Here is a 19661-nt window from a genome sequence, read left to right as displayed (position 1 = left end):
GCCGGGTTAAAAGGTAGACTCAGTGACTCTTGAAAAACCAACGAGGGCGCCCAGCTACATGATCTGCTGCTAAGTGAAGGGAGAAAGCTTACACCCCTTAACTCCCCTCCACCCTCCAGTCCCCAAGGAACTAAACATCATTTTAATTGCTTTGTTTATCTTCTCGCTCTTTATGAACACAGAATCAAAACGCTTCACATTTTGGCCCAGGATGAAAGCATTCAGACTCATTTGGCCTCCACAAGGAATGATCTTTGGGAATGTAATGAAGAAAAAATGCCTTTTGGCCCTCAAACAGGCCAACAGACTCTCCAGCGACTGCATAAAACACGAAAGAATACTCTACAATTAAAACTCCTACAGTGACCTGGAAAATCTTAAAAATACAGCTCTGTGAAAAAGTCAGAGACCAAAATTTAGTCAAAATGGCCTTTAAGTACAAGTTATTGATTGTTCATGCTCCTGAGGAGATTAAATACGGGTTCTTCAAGGGTTCTGTTGTAAAGAACATGGTTCTAAATAGAACTGTGAACACTCAAAGAACCCTTTCACATGATTAAACGGTTGTTTGCATCACGAAAAGGTTCTTCAAATTGATGGAGAACGTGTTACAGATTGTTCTATATAGAACCTGTTTGAAAGGTTATATAGGGTTCTTCTGTTATAACAAGCTTGAGAACAATGCATTTACAATAGAAGAATGCATTTCGGTGCTGTATAGAACCCTTTTCTAGATAGAGACACATACAGCACATTCTCCACCAAACTGAAGAACCTTTTAATCATGTAAAGTGTTCGAGTGTTCATGGTTCTACATAGAACCATTTTCTTTACTAAAGAACCCTTAAAGAAGAACCATCATTTTCAAGAGTCTAGGATAATAGTCATGTGTTTCTTTTGCCTCACATTTATCGTTAACCCTCCTGTCAAATCGACCCATTTCAAAGTTCTGAAATTCAGAAAAACTGTATTTGATTTGAAGCGACAGGCCCAGTTTGACCTGGAACAGAAGAAATGTTCTGAAATTACTTTTTAATGAGAAATGAGTGAATTATTATAAGGAAAATTAGACCTGACATGGGTGAAAAAACTGCCGTCACTAAATATTCATTTAAGTGTTATTAATTAAGGATAAAGACGATGTTTATAGAGAAAAATATATATTTGAACTCTTTGGAGACGATTAAACATGCATTGGGTTCATCAGACCTGGAACATTATTGCTGTTCCTCCCAGTTGAACATAACAGGAGAGTTAAAGCTGCACTTTTAGCACATATGTTAAAATTGAAAGCAGTGTTTTTTTCACTGAGGAGAATATAAACAGGCTAAAACATGGTGAGTGTGAGCTCCTGTGAGTCGGCCTGTAAAGTCTGAAATAACTGACCCATGTTTCGGCCTAAAATGACCTCAGAATCAACATCACACTGATGAAGATGTGATGGCAACAGGACATAATTCACTCATCCTCAGAAGACGCTCCTTCACCAAGTTTACACCGAGTTGTCTTTGAGTTCTCTTTCAAACCACGCTAGAAAATGTCATTCTGCACGTTGCAATTACACATTTCCGTCAGAGGGGTCTCCAAATTCCCAAATGCCTAAAATCCAATTCAGTCCATAAGTGGAAACTGTGCTACAAAATGGCTCGTTTTGAATGCAGCGTTACTGTGATGTCACAAAAAGCAACACATTCATGTAAACACGCCTATTCAACCTGCAGCACTTTAGCCCCGCCCATTCCTATTTAAATTATGAGAAGTTAGCCTGGACTGCTTGTTAAATGGGGCAAAATACCAAGCAGCCAATCAAAACAGAGGTCATTTACATATATCAGTAACAGTCTTGAATTCAGTCAGCTGGGGAAATGAACACAAAAACCCACACAAATGTTGTAAGAGGAGCTCGGGGGGGGGGGGAGGTGGGGGGGGTGCAAGAAATGCAGAATTTGGCCCATAAATCACTGATTATATGCTTGTATTGATTAAACAACTCTGCATTATAGTCCATGTAATCACTGAGCGATAAGCTCAGGATCTGCTGCCTAATGAGCGTGAGATTTTAAGGGGTCAATATCCCTTCACTGTTAGAGGTCACTTTCCAGTCCTTAACCTTAATGTAAACTTAATGAAAAATCAGAGCTGCGCTCTGAATCTTATTAATATTATTAGAGTATAATAAAGATGAGGCAGCAGATGGTCTTCTCAGCACTGGAACAAAACCTTGACCATTAATGCAGAGAATGTGTGACATAGTAAAAGAGAGGGCAGAGTTATTATGGACTCGTGTGAGCATTCAAGGCCTCGCTTTCATTCTCTATCGGGTCAGAGCTGGCGCTTTTAACTGATGCCCCAACATGTACTAGTTCATGAAGACGAGCCAGAATTTATAGAGATAATAAAACCTAATCCTGTCCAATAAAGTAAACATCAATCTGCCGCTGCTGAAAGAAAGCAACAGGGCAAACATGCTTGCCGTAAGGAGACTGTGCTCTCTGCTCTCTGTGGCATTAGTAATCACCGAACTTGCTTGAAATAAATACAAGGGTCTAAAAATAAGTTGACTAATCATGCCTGTAAAGCGCCTGGTAAGGAAAGATACTTTCACGTGTTAAAGACATCATTTTTCTTGAGGCGCGTCAGTGTAATTTGGCAATGATGTCCCACAGTGCCAACAAAGGGGAGAAGATGGATGAGCTGATCAGCTGTGCTCAGAATAAGCCGCAGACGAAGCGTGTGTGCCGATTGATTCCAGCATTGGCTTCTTCTCTTGCTCACAATAGGGCTGCGTTTGGCTGCAATGAATAGACCACAGCAGTGCAGCATCAATTCCATGGCTTTTGAAGGCACGGCCAGAGCCAACTGTGTTCTCCAGGACATCAGGCTACACCTCAATGGTCACGACACACGAGTCCCAGGCAGAACTGGGGCTAATTATACACAAGGCTGCAGCTGAGCGCTCTGAATACCGTGGGGCCCTTTGATGGGTGCTGGTCCCGCTAGGAGAACCGTGCATTCAAGGGCAGATTTTCATTATCCAGTGTCTCTGCTTCCCTCGTTCTCTGTTCGCTCCCTAATTACAGGAAAGTTTATTCTGCAAACATAATCAGTTTACAGTTCACAACGCAAGGCTTTATAATAAGGGCCGGACGATGTGGACAGAAAAAAAAAAAAAAAACAGGGCCAAAACTTTGTGGTGGCACTCGTCTGGAAAAAGAGTAACGGGAACTGTGCAGAGCTCATCAGCGGCTATTTGGTGTAAAGAAACGCTTGAGCGCTGAATTTTCCTCTCTCAGGTCACATAATTGGAACAACTGAGTAAAACTAGAACAAGAAATATCTTGTTAAGGAGAAAGTATCTTAAATGTTTTAGGGCTGTTGCAAATGAGCATCCAAATGAAGGGAACTACCAGTTTAATAGGTGTGCATGATTGTTTCAACGCTCACTGGACATAATCAAGTGTTCCTGCTATTTAGATACACATAAATCAGCCAGAACATTAAAACCACCTCCTTCATCATCCGTTTCATCAGCTCCACTTACTGTATAGCTGCACTCTGTAGTTCTACAGTTACAGACTGTAGTCCATCTGTTTCTCTGATACTCTGTTACCCTGTTCTTCAGTGGTCAGGACCCCCATGGACCCCCCTAGAGCAGATATTATCTGGGTGGTGGGTCATTCTCAGCACTGCAGTAACACTGACGTGGTGGTGGTGTGTTAGTGTGTGTTGTGCTGGTCTGAGTGGATCAGACGCAGCAGTGCTGCTGGAGGTTTTAAACACTGTGTCCACTCACTGTCCACAGGACACTGTTGGCTGGATAGTTTCAGTTCTCAGTCCAGCAGCGACACTGAGATGTTTAAAAACTCCAGCAGCACTGCTGTGTCTGATCCACTCAGACCAGCGCAACACACACTAACACACCACCACGTCAGTGTTACTGCAGTGCTGAGAATGACCCACCACCCAAACAGTACCTGCTCTGTGAGGGTCCATGGGGGTCCTGACCACTGAAGAACAGGGTAACAGAGTATCAGAGAAACAGATGGACTACAGTCTGTAACTGTAGAACTACAGAGTGCAGCTATACGGTCAGTGGAGCTGATAAAGTGGACAGTGAGTGGACAGAGTGCAGCTATACAGTAAGTGGAGCTGATCAGAGGGTAGAGGATACAAACAAGGAGGTGGTTTTAATGAAGTGGCTGGTGTATTTTATATGTTTACCATTACTGACTGTAGCCCATTATGTTGCAAGGGTGTAGCTACAGAGGGCTGAGGGGGCTTTGGGGGACAACGTTTACACAGCCACCTTTGGTGGTGCAACATTGATATTCTAAACCAATCAGACAATAAAGCTTGGAACAGTGCTGGCACTCAGTGCTGGGGCATCACTATCCCAAGCTTCTTGAGTAGTAAAAGTTGACCTTAATAAAAAAAGGACATTAATATTATGGACAAAAAACAGAAACAAGAAAACAGCAGGAAAAGGCAGGTTAGCTGTTACCAGCTGTTCCAGTCAGATGTTGTGTTTACATTTTCATTTTTCTTTCTAGTTATTGTAGCTACAATGAAGTAGGCTAGTGCTCCCTGGGAAATAAATGCTCCCTAGCTGACCCCTTCAGCCTGAATCCCGCCCTCCCTTAAAATGAAATTCAGTTCTGCACAGTTTGTCAGCCACCAACTACGCCATCCATCAATGCAAAGAGACCCCCATAGGACCACCACAGGCCCGACATTATTTGAGTGGTGGATTATTCTCAGCACAGCCGTGACCTCAACATGGTGGCGGCATATTAGTGTGTGTTGCGCTCGGGCGCAGTGGTGCTGGGGTTATTAAACACTGTACACTTACTGGTCATTTTGTTAGAAATATCTTGTTGGTACATCGTGTAGGAGAACGGTTAGAAACAATAGGTCAGCCAGTAGATTACTGAATAATCTACATACCCCCTGGTGTTACTGACCGTCAGTGGTGTTAGACCCAATTCAATCCTAGACTCTGTTGGTTTTACCTAAATGTAACCGGGCCGACACACGACTGTCGTCACACGTTAGATTTAGTTTTGACACGAGGTCTTAACATAGACAAGCTTAATATCCCACCGCAAACCACAGCGATCTCCGACCATTACCTAATTTCATATGAGCTACGACTCAGCCATAATATATATACGTCCCCTCGCTATTCAACAAAGCGCTCAATGAAATCTTCTACCGCCCTACAATTTATAGAAAATCTCCCAGAGCTATCAACCCCAGTCTCCACTGCATCAGACCCAATGGAGCTACATGTACTAACGGACTATTTAGAAAATACCTTTTGATCCACTTTAGAAAATGTGGCGCCACTTAAAATAAAAAGAATAAGGCAGAAAAAGCCGCGTGGTACAACGATAAAACCCGGACCTTAAAACAAACAGCTCGGAAATTAGAGCGGAAAAGGCGTCAAACTGCCTGGAAGGACGGCCTTATAGAGGATAGGAATGCTCTCACTGAAGCTCGCTCAGCATATCTGGCCTCGCTGATCGAGAATAATAAGTATCATCCTAGAGTTCTGTTTAATGTGATTTCCTGGCTGGAAACTGGCTGGAAACTTTTCACCCCCTCCCACAGCTGGAGATAGAGAAGATGATCTCTTCTGCAAATTCCACAACCTGCACACTCGATGCAATTCCCTCAAAATTACTCAAAGAAGTCCTGCCAGTCATTATAAACCCTATCTCAACAATAGTAAACTCGTCCCTTAGTCTGGGCCATGTACCCAAAGCTTTTAAACTTGCTGTTATCAAACCTCTGATCAAGAAACCAAATCTTGATGTCACCGTTTTGTCCAATTACAGGCCTGTTTCTAACTTACTGTTTATATCTAAGATCTTAGAAAAAGCTGTGGCCCAACAACTTAGTTCATATCTACACAAGAACCATATATATGAAAAATTCCAGTCTGGATTCAGGCCACATCACAGCACTGAGACGCTCTAGTTAAGATAACTAATGATCTTCTTCTTGCCTCTGATCAAGGCTACATATCTCTCTTAGTGCTACTTGACCTCAGCGCAGCTTTCGATACAATAGACCACAATATTCTCCTAGAAAGGTTAGAAAACATGGTTGGAGTCACAGGGACGGCCCTATCATGGTTCAGATCTTACCTATCAGAACGTTATCAGTTCGTTAGGGTAAACAATTTATCTTCCAATTATTCAAAAGTGAGATCTGGAGTTCCGCAGGGCTCTATATTAGGACCTTTATTATTTACACTATACATGTTACCGTTAGGCAGTTATAAGTAACCATGGCATAAACTTTCATTGTTATGCAGACGATACTCAACTGTACAGATCAGCCAAGCTGATTTTTACATTCATGTTAAAACTCTGTCTCTACTGGAATTCTGTGAAGCTGCTTTGTGACATCATCAGTTGTAAAAAAATGCTACAAATAAATTTGATTTGATTTGACATAATAAAGGAAACACCAGAGACGTTTTTAATGATCGATGCATTTTACAGAACGGCTGCTGCAGAACATCAAACCACACGCTGTCCATCAGGGAACGTCCATTAAAATATGGAATTTAATCCATTTGCGTTTCTACTTTTTCACAGTGACCTCAGAATAAAGTCGGTCACACCAGTGACGTCAGCTAGAAGCTTCAAATGAGATCATGAGCTGAATGAGAAGATCTCTGAGAACTGAGAGACACAGTGGACTCACCATGAGCTTTTCTCCATAGATCCTCAGAAAACAGGTCAAAGGAGGTCGAGTGATGTCATCAGCATGATTATTTCAAAACAATTTCAAAATAAGAGTCTTTTGCTTTGCAGCAACACCAGTGATACGACCCCTGGGGGCACAAACTTTCATTATATATTTTATAATAATTTGGCATTTGTTTTCTTTGTCATTTAATTTATATGTCAGAGTCATGTATAGATTTTATTGTAGTTAAATTGCAGAAAATGTGTTTTTATGTGTTTAATACATTTAATACATTACTGTGAGGACAAGTTCTTCTGTGGTGCTTGGAATTCTAGATAATTGATTTATATTTCTGTATAATGATCCACATCATGTAAATTAACTGCTGAATATTTCAATTTTGCTTTGATGATTTATGCTCTTCTTCAACTTCGTGGGTAAAAATAATTAAATGGTTAACTTCATAGGAGAAGGCAAAAGCTTCCTTTATGCCAAGTAATTCTGAAGCATTCCTACTGGTCCCTTCATCCTCAGCTGTGATATTAAAATGATAAAAAAATGTGAAACAACGTAAAACTGCGCTGGTTAGCATTCAACTAAACATCTATTTAAATTGATTAGAATGTTCTTTAACTATAAACCTGCTCTAATATTAACCCTAACGTCAACCAGAAACCTAAACCCAACCCAAAACCTGGTCCAAACCCTAACTCCACCACTGATTAGAGCCAACTGAGTTTCAACAGATAGTTTGTTGACAATTTGATCATCTGTAGATAATCTATAGGGCACTATAAGATATAAGCAAGAGCCCGTGTTAACTGTGCTTTCTTCGAATTATATGAAGGTGTTTAGGTGATCATTAGAGCCAGCTCCTCTGTTTATGGACATATAGTGTTGTAGCATTTGCACTCACTCTAATTTTAAAAATGCTGTAACGTGACACAAAGGATCAGACGGTCATGGATGCAGTTAGAAAATAGGCTTTCCTGCTTGAAATGTGATCCAAGCTCGTTGTCAGAAAACGTTCACAGGTCAAATCCAAAACAGCAAACACCACAGAAACGATCCAACAAGATCTAAAACAGACAGAGAGCGTTCAGTAACTCACAGGCAAGAAGCGAAGCTGGAGCTTATATACTAACTACTCTGAATCATGTGACTAACAGATCAGGTGTGACAGATTAGTATTCGGGTGAAGCGCAACGTTGGTTGGCTGTGGATGGTAGAGCAGCAGTCATGTGATCTCCAAGGGACTTCTGGGAATTGGAGTTCTCCAGAGAGTCAGCTCCACAGGAACGTATGGCAATTGTTCTTAAGTGGTGGGTTCTGGAAACAAAGGTTGCCTAATGATTCGTAGCCAGGATGTGCAGATTGCATGACTAAAACTATGTGGGTCAGTCCCTAGTGTTTACAATGTATTTAGATTTTAAAGCAAAACAATACATTATTTTAACAATTACACCTTCTTGATCCATCAGTTCAGCAATATCAGTTTTTAAATCAATTATTTCGGATCCCGAACACCGTGAAAGTGCTCGTCAAGGCCAATTTTTTGAAGAAAAAAACATTTTCTGAAATTTTAACTCCAATGATCTATACATGACTATCACATATCTCAATTAAATGATATAAAAAAACAAACACCAAATAAATATTATAAAATATGTAATAAAAGTCGAGTCACTGGTGTTACTTCATAGCAAAAGTCTCTTATTTTGAAATAAAAGTCACACCGATGACGTCAATCGGCCTCCTTTGACCTGTTTTCTGAGGATCTATGAAGAAAAGCTCATGGTGAGTCCACTGCGTCTCTCAGTGCTCAGAGATCTTCTCATTCAGCTCATGATCTCATATGAAGCTTCTAGCTGACGTCACTGGTGCGACCGACTTTATTCTGAGGTCATTGTGGAAAAATAGAAACACAAATGGATTAAATTCCATATTTTGGTGGACGTTCCCTGATGGACAGCGTGTGGTTTGATGTTCTGTAAAATGCATTGATCATTAAAAACGTCTCTGGTGCTTCCTTTATTATGAGGAACACCGATGACGGTCGGTAACACCAGAGACTCCCTATGGAGAGATAGAGAAGTGGACTTCTGTAGAATGACCCACATGTATTAATCGTTCTCTTTACTTTTAAAGTCATTTGGCAAAACTCAAAATATGTTTGTTCTGCTCTGAACTCTAAAACTAGCAGCTCTGCACATCTCACAGTGTTGGGGTGCCAAACATAACTGACAGTCATTCTCTCTGGACGTAAAAGTTCCTCCTCGTGCTAGATAGTGGGTGGATTGTAGTTCAAAAGCTCCCAATTTTTGGCCATTAGAGACGCCATCAGTGCTATGATTGCTGGTTTCTCTCAAACACACTGCACACACTCTTCTGAATTACACCGTTTACTCCCCTCTTCTGCCTCGTCCTCGTCTTAGCTCTGTCTCAGAATAGCAAGCCACCATTCCTGCCCACACATTTCTGTAGGACTTATTTAAGAGCAGCCACTTTGAAGTGATTACTGCCCCGGTACATCCCTTATACCCCCCCTTAACTCTCTCTTCTCCCACACCAAAGACCTCTATTATGGTTCCCACCCAGCCTCAGCCCACACCCCTGCCCCAAGGGACAGAAGGTCCTCTTGGGCTTCAGGTTCTTGACGTCTGTCATTACAAGAATGGCACAAGGGTGTGCCCGGCCTTCTGTGGTCAGAGCACCTCCTCTTTAGCATGTTACAGCCAGGATCAAAAGACGTCGTCCAAACATGCCCACAGGATCCGCTTGGAAGCAGGAATTCCACGAGCTCCTCTGATCGTATGCCAGTCTAGTCTATAAGTAACTCCAACACACACTGAGGTCAAGACGGGCAGCGGTGAGCTTGGCTAACGTTAGATTCTGACCGGTGCTGGGGTTAGCTCAAAGGGAGTGCATGTTTTCTTTTCTTGACATTCGCACAATCGTGTGGCTAACAAAGAATGCTTTCTGCATGTTTGTTTACCTCTTGTTTCCTTATGGAGGTCAGGGTAAACTCTGACAGTGTTTTAGGGCCACTGTAGATGAAAGCAAAAATAGTAGACTTCAAGAATAAAGTCACAGTATTTTGAGAAAACAAGTAATATTTCGGGAATAAAGTCGCGTGGTACTATATTTCAAGAAAAAAGTCGTAGAGTTACGACATTAAAGTGGCAGTAATTCCAGGAAAGGTCAATATTGTGGTCAAAGTCATTGCAGAGTGAAGCAGCGCCTCCTGGTGTTAAATGAGGGGTGTTGATTCGGTGGAGCTGCGCTTTCATATCGATTCCCCCATAAAGAAACAGTCAGCCCCCCCGTCTCCCCTGCTCATCAGCACCAGCCTGGTATTAGTGTAAGAACCGGAGCAGGAAACCGTGTTTATCTAGAATAAAGAGCCGGACGGACTCGGAGGAAACCGTCTGTCTGTGTTGTTGAAGGAGAACCTCAGGCAGGGTCGTCTACACGGCTATCGGGGGCTTCATCTCCCCCCCATTCAAAGAGGGCATGAAGTTTCACAGACGGTGAGGATGAAGATCAAAATGATCCACAGAGAGACGGGAGTGAGTGGAGCTCCGGCGCCAGGACAGCAACCGAGACCCCAACACGTTATAGCAGTCCCCCTACACTTAGACCCCCTACAGTTAGACCACTTTATCATCCATATATTACTAAATATGACTTTTTTCTTCACATATTTTGACTTTATTCTGGAAATCATCTTTTGAGTTTCATTTCAGTTGACAACACTTGATGCAGTGAGACTAAAACCTGCTAATTAGAGTTTTTGAAGCTGAAACATATTAACTTAAACTAATTCATCATTAACATGATGTATGAAGAAAAAAGGTGAAAAAGGTCAATTCTGATTTATAATTTAATTAAAATTGCACATATTTTTACAGCCATTAAAGTTCCATCTCAAGTATCACTAAATAAAAGTTGAATTAAGTGGAATTCAGTATTGATGTCATTTACTCGTGTCCTTTTGCCTTTTAGCCCATCACACAAACTTATTTAGCCAAAAAAGCTTTCACTTAGATCTTTCAATTAAAAGATGAAGGTTTTATCTAATATGAGAGGTTCTAAGCTTGATGTAAATAAAAAAGTCTTGCTCTAATTTTCGGGTTGAACGCCGTGTGCTGTGGCCTTTGAGGTATGTTTTTGTCTCGTTTGATGGACGTGTCACAGGTGTTACTCAATCAGTATTGACGCGTATATAAACCCCACCCTACTAAAAAGGCAGCACACAATGGACTCTAATAAAGTCTCTACACATGCAGCCACTGCAGTTCGGTTTACGCAGTTATTGAAGATTTTAGAAGATGCATTTTAAAGTATGAACCATATACTTAAACCCATTTCATCAGGCCTTGAAAATCCTTCCCAAAAACAGACAAGAACGGAGAACGGCCTTCTCAGTGCTTGTAACTCTTGCATAAGACAACAGAGTGTTCAGCAAAACACCGTTTCCATTAAATACATGTTTTTCTACATTGTTTCAGGGCTAAACGCAGCCAGCGAGAGGAAGAGATGGAATAAACAAAAAGAAAAGAAAACAAAAAAAATTTAAATATGTGAATACATACATGTAATACTGCTATTACAAAGTGTCAACAATAATGCATGGATAAAATAGAGAGGATCTCTGGCACTTAGATCCACCACATATTTCTTGCCTTATATTCCTTCTCCCTTTCTCCAGTCCTCTGTTTACCATCCTTATATCATCTCAGGGAAGTTACTGTCCTTGGTAAGTGACCTGTTCTATTAAGTGTTTGAGACTAAAACTTACTTAGGCTAAAAACTTACTTGTTTAGTCAAATCAGTTTTTCCTGTTAGGTAAAAGGTGCAGATTTTGGGGTTCATGACCATAGAGTTTTATGGTTAAGTGGGAGTGTTGGTGCTGTCGTTCCCTCTACCTCTACCTCACTCACTCACTCAGGTTTGTTGACGTTGGAGTGGAGGGGCGCCGGCATCTCAGGGAGCCTCATGACTCTGTTACCTTTCTGTTTTCCTCCTTTTAGTTAGGCTGTAATACCAAGACCTGCTGGAGTCTCTGCAGCTCTGTTAATCCTGTAATCTGTGGTCAGTCACTCTTTCCAGAACTGTGTGTTTCCTTTTCTTTGCCAAGTTGAACAGCTTCCCATCCTGTGCGTCTGATGCTGCTGCTTCTGCTGCTTCTTCTGCCTTGATCGGGTGCCACTGCTCGCCAGCCTTCTGGACCGCTTTGACCATCATTGAGTTTCATGTTGTACAACGCTGTGCAGACTTCATCCTCATGAACTGACCCTCCTCCTGCTGCTGTTGCATAAACTAAAACTATCTAATTAACCATTGCTCCACCTTTTTTCCCCGGTGCTGGAGGCCAACATAGTATTCGGAGAGGACTTAGAGTGGAGATAACTGACCTCTCCGTCATCATCTCCAACATCCATGTGAGCAATGCCCCCTCAGACGATGATTGAGTAGCTCATTCATCTCCTCAAAGCCCTGTGCCTATACAGGTTATAAACCATCCAAAATCCCCTCAAATTGTTTTTCTCCGTACCATCAGATGGAGAGAAGAGAGGGTATTGTTTGCCATTAGATTTTAATAAGACGGATGCGGGGGGGGGGCCTTCTCCAGGGAAAGATAAATAAAGTGGAGGCAGAGTTGACTCTAGGGTTGGCTGGGGATGAATCAATTGACTATTAGAGCTTGAAGCCAGGCATGAAAAAGCATCTATCTCCAGCTAAGAGATGTAGAGGTCAGGCGTGACAGCTGCCACATGTGTGCTCCTGTCATAGCGTGCAATCCTCCTACCACATCTCACAATGCATCATTGTCGTTTTTAATGGGTCCATCTGTCAAAACCATAAAGCTTTTTTGCAGCATATACGTCTGCAGGCATGCATCCAAACACATTAACGGTAAAAAGCGGTGTGACTGGCCATGTTGTAGGCACATTTCTGACAGTCTGAGAGTATATAGTGCAGGTCACATCATATTGAATATTTTTAAATGATGATATATCGCCGCTATCAGAAAAAAAAACTCATATCTCCAAAATGGTAACATTAGAAGAACAGGAGAAGGAAAAACCTATTTTACTTTTAATGTAAATCAACAGAACCAAACAGAACCCAACAGAAGTTTTCTCCAAGTCATTTTGGTCCATTCATCATGAAACATTATAAAGGACAACAGGCACTTTCAAATGATGTCAAGACCTGAAAAATGGGGCTACGAGGTTTTCTTCGGGCAACAGTGATATACATAAAACAACACCGACGTTTGCAGTACAAAACTTTCTCTGGCACAAGTAACATATCATTTGCGAGAAACGTGAATGTGTTAATACTGATCTCTTTTACCTTGTGCATACATTAACAGTTCGTTTTATCAGAAACACCTACTGTATGTGTGCGTTATAGGTTTAAATTTACTGGCTGTGGATCTTCTGCTGCACAGTTTATCACCCTTTCTCTACACGGTGGATCAGCACAGCGCAGCAGTGACACTGACATGATAGTAGCATGTTGGTGTATATTGCGCTGATAACACAGCTGGGTGTTTAAACACATCATCGTCACTGCTGGGTGCAAAAAAGCTCGCTAACCAAAGCGGTGCAGCCTACAGAGGTGTTATAGTCATAACCTCATCACTCATGAAGGGAGAGGATGACTACTGCAAAATTTGTGTGGAAGAATATGAGATACAGGACCTTACCTTTGTGAAGTCTAATAGTGTAACACCTGTGTTTTGCTATTTTGGCTGAGGACCTTGTTGTTTTGGCCCAGTTGCTTTTTTAATGACAAAAAATGATGTGAGAATAGTGGTTCAACACTATTTTCTACCCCATTTTGGTCAGAAATTGCTCTTGCACAACCCCCTCCGACCTGCTCTTAACACAAATGTGAGATCAAAATGGTATTTTCCTGACTTCAAGCAGACCCGACGCTGTACGCCACGAAAGGCTGTGCATTACAGTGATTTTACCATGGGTAAGGGTGTTGTTAGGCACGAGGCTTAAATGCATTAGTGCTTTTATGAAATGGTGAACAGAACATTGATAACATGCATAACACACACACACACACACAAGCCTTCCGACAGCAGCGAGATGTATATATATATATATATATATATATATATATATATGTATGTATATCGCTGCTGTCGGATGGAAGAAAACCTTGTATCTCCATTTTGCTCATTTTTCAGTTTTTGACATAATTTAAAAGAACCTGTTGGTCTTTACATTGTTTGTAAATTTCATGAACAATGGACCAAAACAAATGGTCCAAAATGACTTGGCAAAAACTCTGGTTCCATTGACTTACATTAGAAGTACAGTTGGTTTTTTTCTTCTCCTGTAAAGTTACCGTTTTGGAGATACGAGGTTTTCTTTCTTCCAACATCAGCGATATATATATATGCAGTGTCCCTTTGGCATTTCAAAGATATTCTACCTGATTCAGGTCTGGTGACTGGGAAGGCAATGGAAGAACACTGAACTCATTACCATTGTCAGTTTGAGAGGAATTTTGCTTTGTGATGTAGTACATTAGAGAAGTAGCCGTTAGAGGACAGTAAATTGTGGCCATACAGGGATGACCATGGTGTGCAACAAAACATCCCCCACCCCATTACACCACCTCCACCAGCCTGGACTGCTCACACAAGTCAGGCTGGGTCCATGGATTCACGCTGCGGAAGTCAAATTCCAAGCCCACCATTCGTGAGCCTCAAAAAGAAGTCCAGATTCATCAGACCACTACCATAACATCTAATCAGTGGTGGTCCTGTGATGGTCCCTTTCCATTGATTAACAGGGAAGAGTGTGGCTGATAAGTTCAACAATGGATGGGCTACAGTCAGTAACTATATACCTACAAAGTGCACCTATATAGCGTAAAGTCTTTTTTATATTTCTCATATGTAATGCTGTGTAATGCTGTGGTGGTCCGGGGGAGGGATTTGAACTTCTAATTGAAGAACCTTATTTATTTTTTATTTAGCTCAGTGAGTTTTGAAAAAACAGGCAGGCAGGGAAACATGCACCTCTGCTGTACACCAGCAGTCCTTCAGAGCTTTTGATGAATTTAATTAAGTGAAAAAATAGGCCTGCTGAAACTTTTATACCTTCATTACTCCAAGGACTGGAGCACAGCATTACTCACAATGTAGGCTGGTGATGGAATTCACAACAGACCAGTCATGACTGTACTTCAGCCCTGAAATGTGGGAGAATATTTTAAGGCTGAAGTACATTTTACAGCAGTGGATGAAGTACACAAACCGCATGCTTGAGTTAAAGTAGAGACCCCCAAGGTAAAATATTCCTCCAGTAAAAGTAGAAGTTCCTCCTTTTAGACCTCCACTGGAGTAAAAGTACTAAAGTATTTCCCTTCAAATGTACTTAAGTATAAAGTAAAAGTACTAAAAGAGGAATTCTGGCTCTGATGTCCTGTTATCATTTTTATAACCAGACTGGCTTCATGAACTCATTTCAGGTGAAAGTCCTCCAGCGTCTCTCTTGGTAAACCAGTCTTTTAATAGAACGTCATTAATTAGTGACGCTGACGTCTATTAAAATGATCAGAAGCACAAAACACTGAAGGTAAACAGTTTCCATCAGGGAGAACCGAGTGGCTCTGAAATCACTTTTTACACACAAGCAAAGTTTCAGTTTCAGATTTATTTACAACTTAGTTCCGAGTTTAAGTTGAATAAAAACTGGCTTTAAACTCAGGATCACAGATGAGCTCCTTTACTATGTTGATCTGTAGGCGTCTGTTCATAAACATAAACCAGCCCAAACTCATTTACTATAAAATGAAATGGTGTTTGTAGAAATTCAGAAAAAAGCCGCGTCAGTCTCGACTGCATATGTGGACATATTTCTATATTGAGCTCTATTTACACAAAGTTAGGTTAGTTCATCATTTATGTTGAACAGACTCTCCCAAAGTTTTACGCTGCTGCGCTGACGTTGAACCGCGTGCTGCACTGGGTCGGTATGACCAACAGGTCAAAACCAGCTCTAAACAAAGTGACCGCTGGGCCCTGATTGGTGCTCTGGCTTTGCGCTTCTTTCGTTTTGACATGTTACGTTTTTATACACACAGAAACCAAAAGGAACGACAGATTTCTCAAAATGTAGGAGGAAAAAGTCGGATATTAGACTCTGAAATGTAGTGGAGTGAAAGGAAAAAGTCGCCCAGAACGGAGAAACTTCAGTACAGATACACCAAAAATACTAAAGTACAGAAACTAATTACATTTACTCAGATACTCAGTTACTCAGGTACTCAGTTACTGTCCACCACTGAAAATGTATTGCTTCATTCACTGGTAGATTTCCTAGCGTTGTTGCAGGGAAAACAAGCAGCTTTTGCTCTCCCAGTGCGCTGCCAGCCTACGCTGTTGCATCCAACAAGTGCACCCTGCAAACCCTATAAGCGGTCAAAGCCCTTCAGGAGACAGCTGATGCAGCTCTTTAGGCAGTGCAATGAGTGTGGGAGAGCAGCAGAGTGTGAAGTTGCATATAACGGAGAAAAAATGCCATTAAATGTTTTATTTTAGCAGCACATTGTAGCCTTGGAATAAAAACTGGCGGTGCTGCTCTGGAGGAGAAGAACGTAGAGCCATGCTGCTGTACTTTTCCCTGTTTTTAAAGGGTGCGTGAAAACAGCTAACACAAAACTCCTCATGCATGCCATATAATTTCATGTTTGGAAAAATAGGTGCTTAAAAGCAGGTCTTTAAACAGTTCCCCTCCAGTGCAAGAGGCAGAGGCAGGAAAAGAAAAATAGAACAGTCATCGTATATGACACTTATTTCGGGATGAAGAACACTCTCCCTCCAGTGTGTGAAGTTGAGAGTTGAGAGAAGAAAAATAAGAGTGCCACCATTTCTGACATTTATTTTTGGATGATTTGTATATGCACATCATCGCCATCATATCAAATACCTTGTACCTTTTTCCAGCTTTATTTAATCATTTCTTTACTGGTGTTTACACCATTCGAATATGCCAGTTGCCATTTATACGGTGTGAATATTTTGTGATTACTAGCACTGAAAAATGAGAGAGGTATGTTAGAGACAGTAATGATATTCAGTGATGAAAAATAAGTTTTCAGAAACTTTAACATACTTCCAGTGCACATATATTCACTTCCGATGTACAGACATAAAAGACTTTGTTCAAAGTTGCATTAAAAAGAGTTCAGATCACCTTTAACGATGTGCAAACAGCTCACGTGTGTGAAATCAAGCGCCAGCCTATCAACACCTCACTTACTTATCATTTATATGAAGCACGCCCTAATTGATTCAGATGTTTCTGTAGGGAGCCAATTAAATGGAAGCCTTCAGCAGCTTGTGAGCCAATGTCTGTGCTCGTAGGCGGAGTTTGTGGTGGAGTGAGTGAGTGCACTGTTCCACCTACTAACCAAACATTACAGAGTTACACAATTACAGAATATCACAAAGTGCGTTTTGGAACCACCGGTGGTTCCACGGAGTTAGAGAGGTTAACTAACTATATAGCACCACACTGCCTCAGGGTGGCGCTGTAGCAGACTGGTTCACCCAGTTGGTCCTTCAGAGCCTAGAAACCGTAACTGTGACCTGGATTCCTCTGAAAAACTTTCCAATGAGCTGCAGCAGATCTGAAAAATGGAAAACTCGCCCAGTTTCCCAAGAGATTGGAGTGAAGAGTGACTGTTCCTCATTCCTCACACTGAAGACAGAAGAGGAGACGAGGAAGATCTCGGTGCTGTTCAAAGTGCACATAAACAAACATTCAGTTTATTATTGATACTTTTCAGGGCTTTTTTTGCAGTGTTGTTTGAGCCATTGATGTGAAATCCCAGGTGTTGCTTGTTGGTGTTCTCAGTGTATATATACTCCTGGTTTCAGTCTTGTCTTTGCTTGTCAATGCATTTGTTTGTTGTAGCTTTAGCGTGATGCTATTCAGTTTTGCCTCTTAGTTGTGTTTCATTTCTTGCTTGTTTTCCTCGTGTTCTTGTTCTCTTGCTCACCAAGTGTTACAGTATGTAATGTCTATGAGGCCTAGTGTGAGAGAGGTCCTTTCTGATGTCATGCTACTGCCTGTATAGGCTCTAAAATCCCTCAAAGTTTTGTGGTTCTATATTAAAAACTGCAACCTGTAAAAATAGTACAAAAACCATCAAAGAATAATAAACTAAACAACACTTGATGTGGATTTACGTTAAGGGCAGGAGGCACAATTTTACTTTTGTACCAACCACAAATGCAATAATAAGTAAATGTAAACATTTCCATGCACTTATATATTTAACCCTCTATCGCATGATGTTGCCTCAGGGCAACAAACTCGCTTTACAATAACATACATACAGTATTTAAAGACAGTAACAGGAAGTAAGTTGATAGAAAGCATGTACTTGGTCACTTTCTTTTATATTTCTTGTTATACTATCTTTTAGGGTACATTTCAATTTTAACATTCAGTATCAAGTTTTTTTTTTATTATGAGAATTTGCAGAAATAGGTTTGTTGCCTAGAAGTAACACTGTGAGACAGTGGAACAGATTTAGCCAGCCACTCAGCCAGGTCTTATCACTTAGGGAACACGGCTCGATGTCATTTCTTCCCATAGTCTCACAATGTTGCCTCAAGGCAACACACTCCTAAAAGACCCCTGCACACAAATTGTTTTTGAATTTAATAATCACTTTATGCAATAAAGTCTCATAATGTGTGCAGCAGAGGGTTAAAATAAAATAAATGTTCAAAATGTTTAACCTCATATACCCACCAGTGAGAAAGATAGTGAGGCTGAAACCAAACTAACAGACGAGTGTCCCTTTTAGTCATAATATGAACTCAAATTAAATGTACCTGAGGGGAAAACACTCCCCATTAATACCACAAAACACAAACTGTAGTACGGTAATGACTAATTTGAATGATAAAAAATTGTTCACATAATATCTTGCATAAAAACATGAGTCAAACAGTAACAGTCATTTCCATGTTTAATGATCTCTCGAAGGCTGTTTGGGATAATGCGTCATGTGCAATTGTGATTCAGCTCTCCGAGCTGCTTTCATACCCGAGGGAGCGGCTGGTTAACTCAACAGAGAAAACACATCGTCGCACCCAGTATCCAGATGTGAAGGGTAAGAATTAGGAGCTATTAAATTATGAATGTTAACACATTTGTCCTCACATTTTGGTTAAGTCAGAGGTAATGAGGTGCATCCATGTTCAACATGTAGGGCAACTGAGATTCTGTTGTGGTTGGGCTGGAAGAGCCAGCCATAAATCATTACATGGGTGCGACTGGCCTGGGAGTCTCCCGGGACGATACCGTAAAGCCTAGAAAAGTTATGCTGATTAAAACAGGACCACTGAGTTGAAATTAAATAATTCTCCATAGGTTATCGTTTATAGGTCCAGGTCTGCATAGGACAGCGTCTGGGTCTGGACTTGGGCCACTATTAGTGACCTCTGGTCTGGCATGTCAGAATATTTTGTATTTTACCATCTAGTTAGGCATCTACAGTGCATTCCATGACCAAGAGCTGCTGCTGCTGTTGTCAGGTGGAACAAAGAGACAGAGCTAAGGCTCTCTTAGCTGTGGAGGCAGAACCTCTGCCTTTTTTGACGTTTCCTCAACGTTTGCTCTTGATATGTTAACACACTGGTTACCTCAAGTTCTCTTTGAAGGACAGACAGTCCACACTGTCCTCTTCTGACGCCCAGGAACGGCTCCACCACTGCTTTTTCTTTCATTCCTTTTTCTTCTCTGAAAATGGCATAACACACATCACTTCTGACAGAGTGTACTGACACGCCTCCCCAACGACCGTTAAACTTGTAATGTAAACACAGAGTGGTTGACATCAAACTTGTAGTGTTGCCAGACTCTGGACCAAGACATGGCACAAATCTATGGCGCTGTAATCGTCGAATC

Source organism: Pygocentrus nattereri, chromosome 24 (assembly GCF_015220715.1).
Source record: "Pygocentrus nattereri isolate fPygNat1 chromosome 24, fPygNat1.pri, whole genome shotgun sequence".
In the NCBI taxonomy this organism is placed as follows: Eukaryota; Metazoa; Chordata; class Actinopteri; order Characiformes; family Serrasalmidae; genus Pygocentrus; species Pygocentrus nattereri.
The sequence above is the reverse complement of the archived record's forward strand: the minus strand, read 5'-3'. Positions refer to the sequence as shown.